Raw genomic sequence first — 5263 nt, 5'->3', positions numbered from 1 at the left:
GAAGTTTAACAAAAATGTCTATAACTGTCAATTTTTAACATAAAATAATCTTAGCTTAAAACTTTGACATGAAAGATGGCAGGTGATACACATTTTTTCAGGGAATGCAGGGCCTCTAAATAATAATGTGATTGTACATTTTTGCAAAATATTTAGCATTGTTTTAATTCTAATTGTCTTTTAGTCTAATTCATGCTAGATAGATGCCACAAGAATTACTTGAAGCTGGGAATTTATTGAGCTACATTTTCTGATATCTATGGGATGTCCTCACTGACAGACACAAGAAATAAACATTTTCAGAGATCTGTGTGGACCAGAAATGTATAGAGCATGGTGCAGGATATAACTCTGTTGTTAAATGAAATATAAAAACTGCTTTTATAGTGGCACATGCCTTTTTGAACAACTTATTAGAAAGGACTCCTTATGCTCAGGTATAAAAGACACTAAAGCATCAGACTGAGCGCTGCATGTCTCTCTCTGGGGCCATATATTTGCTAAAGGAGTGGTGCCAGGCCTAGTCTGCAGGCCTTTCAAGTGTCAAGCCCTGTCAGTCAGTGCATGCTGCTGCTCCCCGGGCTTTCATCCTGTCCACAAGCCCAGCCGTCCTTTCCTCCACTCCCCACTGGCCCATCAAAAGCTGATTTTCCACGCTGGCGGTCCAGCTAGGGAAACTCACAGCCAAGGACAGGTGGGAGGCAGGCGAGGCACGGGGGAAGCAGAGAAGACCAGTGAGGCAGCATCTGAGCACATGGAGGGTGCTGGGATTTGGCCAGTAAGTGAAATGAGAATAGTTCGGCCCGAACTCACAGTCCTGAATGTGCACGAGGCTGCTGCACACATATAAACCGCAGGGATATTACATTTAATGGGGGTTATTCATGAACGTTATCACACTACTACTATCGATAAAGAATTAAAAACATGTTCAAGTGACACACTTCTTAAATCAGTTTTACAACGTTCAGCAATATAGATTTTATAGATATTTTTTTCGTACAGCGTATACCTCAATAAAATGCAGGCACAATCTCTACAAACAAAGATGCATAGCTGGATATTCTACCATGAGTTTGACTATACCATAGATTCAGTTTCCTTTTCTTTTTTTTAGTCTGTGTCTGTTCACCCTCCACACAGGGTTAAAATCTGTATCGCACCACTGAGGCCACTCAGGCCATTGGACTTATTTTTTTCCCGGTCTCCTGGTCTCCCACTCCCCATCCTTTTTAGGATTTAAACTTCCCTTGCCACCTTCTATTTTATGCCGGTGTAAATGAGTTCCCCCACAAAATCTATAGTGCGTCTTTAAAAAGCGATAACTCTCATGGCGGTGCCGTGACATTGACCCCCCCCCGAGCATGGCAGTTCCGGTTCAGTGCCCAGGCCTCAAGCTCACAGAGTACACACAAACATATACACAACACACACATATGTTCTCAGATACTCACACAACAACACACACAGAGCCAGACCCCAGGTGCACCAAGAGGAGCAGTTAAATTTTATCATTACCCTTTCTTCTCTGTGTTGGGGCTTTTTATAGGGCCTTTTTACGGCCCGCTCTGAAGGTGCCACTTTGGTCCCAATGGTGCACGGGAGAGAGATAGATAGATGGAGAGGGATAGATAAGAGGGGAGGGCAGGAAGAGTGGAAGGTGGAGGAAGGAGATCTGTACTAGAAGGAGGGGGGTGGGAAGGTGAGAAAGAAGCGTGCATGAACGCCCATGAACATGCCCGTTGTTAGGACGTACAAGCTGAGCAAGTAGGGCACTGGGGAATGAGGAGACAGGAGTAAAGACAAAAAAAAATAAAAAATAAATAAAGGAGTGGAGGGTGAAAAGAAAGGAAAAGAGCAAGGGAGAGAGGGGACCATCAGCTGTCAGTTTGACTGCTGCCTGATATAAAAACAGTGGCGAGGGTGGCGGATAAGGCAGATGATGAATGGGTTGGAGACACTCATCCATCTCACTGAAGGATTTGCGGCCAGGGAGTCGTGTACAGACATGTCTAAGAAAGAAAGAACTGTAGTATGTATATGTGCGCGTGTGTAGGGATGTGTATGTGCGGGAGGTGTTATGTTTTTTTTATGTGTTTTAGGAAGGTTTGATAGACTGGTGATAGGGAGATGGGACAAGGCAGAAATAAGGTTTTCTCTGTAAATCTCAGTGTATGTTTGAGTTGGCCCTTAACGTTAGCCAGTCTTCATGCATGTGTGTTGGACTTCTCATGTGCATATCCTTTGTAGAAGTGTAAAGATGACAGGCTTTTGCGCTGAAAGATGTATGACAATGCTGTTGTCTAACTCAGTACAGGACCATCTATATTCCTCACTGCTATCAGCACTGCCCAACTCTGTTTTATAGCACCAAACAGCAGCCATAACAGTACTAGGACACTGAACATTGTCGAGTAGATTGATTGGTAAGCAGACGCAACTGCTTGAGATACACTTGTACATCATTGTCTCAGTGTTCATAGAGGTGTGTAAAGACGTTGAATTGTTGAAACTGAACCAAGAACAGCTTTGAAAAACAAACAAAATAATACAGTACTACTAGTATGTTGTATGATTCCTAATAAAAGTGTTGTAATTTCCCCTCAAATCAGTAAAATAGTTGTCTCATACTCTGCAGTAGGCAATTTGTCAAGGGCACATACTCTTGTTTCAACAATGATCCAGAACAGCATATCACTACTACTATTTAAATGTTTTTTGGGGTTTTTTTGTATTAAATTATTAATTAAGTGAAAGGATCTCTCTTATAGTGGGTGGCACAGCGGTGTAGTGGTTAGAGCTGTCGCCTCCCAGCAAGAAGGTTGCAGGATTGCATCCCAGCCTGGGGCCTTTATGGGTGGAGTTTACATGTCCTCCCTGTGTGCACGTGGGTTTACTCCAGGTACTCAGGTTTCTTCCCACAAACCAAAAACATATATGTTAGGTTAATTGGTAACTCTTAAATTGTCCCTAGGTGTGAGTGGTTGTTTGTCTCTATGTGGCCCTGCGATGGATTTGCGACTTGTCCAGGGTGTCCCCCGCCTTTCACACAGTGACTGCTGGAGATGGGCACCAGCTCCCTGCGACCCGGAATGGAGAAGCAGGTAAAGAAAATGGATGGATGGATGGATCTCTCTTATTTCTCTCATCCAAATACAGCCTTCTTTACTCCTCTCAAACCATCAATCTTCTTTGTCTAAATCATGAATATTCTTGTTCTTTCTCCTTGTGGTCTAGGTAAAAAGCTTATTCTTGGCCAGAGGAGCTGGCTCTCCTGTGTTGGTCCATTTGTTTATGTTGCTATTTGGTTTCCCTTACATAAAAGTCAGAAGTAAAGATAAACAGATTAACCAGCTGACCAAATAATCTCTATCTCATCCCCACTTAAAAAAATAGTTATAGGCCATGCCTGTACATACTTTAGCAATTAACAAGTTGGATAATGAAGATGCAGCAGAAGCTGCTGCAGCCGGCTTACTATAGCCCATAATTTATGCTTTTATTTCTTTGAGTGAAAATGTTCTTCGGTACATTACTTTTAGTTGTACAAGCTCTTCTAAAGATTGTTAAATATACATTTGTTTAAGTTAAGAAATTATTGTTACATTTTGTTAAATGAAAACAACCTATTGACCGAAATATTTTGTTTTTAAATTTATATTGTATATTGAACATTGGCTGCCCTGATATCGAAAGATCTGCATTGACCATAGAAAAAGTTCATGTCAGTTCATCTTGGTTCAGCATATTCTTTGCTGCAGTCTGTTGTGGTACCAGTAATAAAACTGAACTGAACTGAAAGTCATCCACTGGTTATTTTGGGGCATTAAAGACAAACTGTTGAAGACTAGTTAGTGACTCAAAGCTGCAACAAACTAGGTAAATCTTTGAATTCTGAATGTTTGTGACCAAGTTACCAGCGAGCTGTGTGGCAGCACTTTGTGAGGTCAATTCTTAAAAACCACAGCCTATATTCATGTGCATGTTTTTCAAAACTGTATTCTAGGCCAGAAGTTCTCCACTGGTCTAGCTTTGGGACCCACCGTCACCCCATAATGGCAAGTGATGACGCAACTCAAGGAAAATTTTCAACTTCTCAAACTTATTGAATAAAAAGATGGTACAGCTTACATCTGAAATAGCAGAATATATTATCACAGTATGCCAACACACAAAAAAAGGTTTAGTGGTATGACCAGTAAGTGGTGATATAAGAGAGGGAAATGATTTCTTTTATGCTCAACTAGCTGCATTTTATATAAAACCAAAACTCTTCCCTTCAGTAACTTCAGCCTTTTTACCAGACTCAACAGTGCTTTCATACATAAACATGAAATAAAAAGTTTAATTAGTGAAAGGTAGTTTCAAAAAGACTCAAAATATGTTGCTTTAACCAAGTATTCACACATTGAATGTATAACAAACAATGGGATATAAAAATTCCACTTATTCAGGCATTAATCATAACACTGACATTATCAGAATTTTTTTATTTTTTTTTGCCCAGGCAAAGACCTCTAACCCATTGAAAACGGGTTTGCAACCTACTTTTGGATAGGAACCCACCAGTTCAGAATCATTGTTCTAAGTCATGCATATTATTTTGTTGTCCACCTGCCCCCACAACAAACCTGCCTCAGCCAACTTGTAAAAATCTTGGCAGCCATTCCTGTGTGTATGATTTAATCTAGTAAGTATGTATGGTATGAGTATGTTTCTTTTCCTATTGTCTGAATCTATTTTTGTTTTAATGTACAGTACTTTGGCTACCCCTGTTTTTTTAAAATGTGCTATAGAAATAAAGTTGATTGATTGATTGATTGATTGATTGATTGATTGATTGATAGTGGAGTACACTTTTGAAATGAAAATACTAAGATTTAGACCTGTTTTTTTCCAATTATTATTTTTTATTAATTGTATGGATATTTAGGGATGTAGCCTCATCAGCCTCTTTTTAATTACAAGGAGTGATCCCATGCAGGTGTCAAAATACAACTCCAGTGCTTTAGAGTTACAGAATCTAAAGGATTTGAGATGCCCATGGCAACGCTGACTAATTAGGCCCGAGCAGCGACAGCGCTGCGAAGGCCTATTGGATCTGCTATGTTTCTTATTATTACGATTCTTTGCGTTCTTAAAACGCTAATTTGGAGGTCTAAACATATTCCAAAAGTCACCAAATTTCACCGAAAATTGTCCCCCACGAGAAATAACACGATTTTAATGGAATCAAAAATGGGCGTGGCAAAACTGCTCCACA

This window comes from Kryptolebias marmoratus, linkage group LG2, assembly GCF_001649575.2.
Source record: "Kryptolebias marmoratus isolate JLee-2015 linkage group LG2, ASM164957v2, whole genome shotgun sequence".
NCBI classification, from domain to species: Eukaryota; Metazoa; Chordata; class Actinopteri; order Cyprinodontiformes; family Rivulidae; genus Kryptolebias; species Kryptolebias marmoratus.
This window is presented reverse-complemented; position numbering follows the sequence as displayed.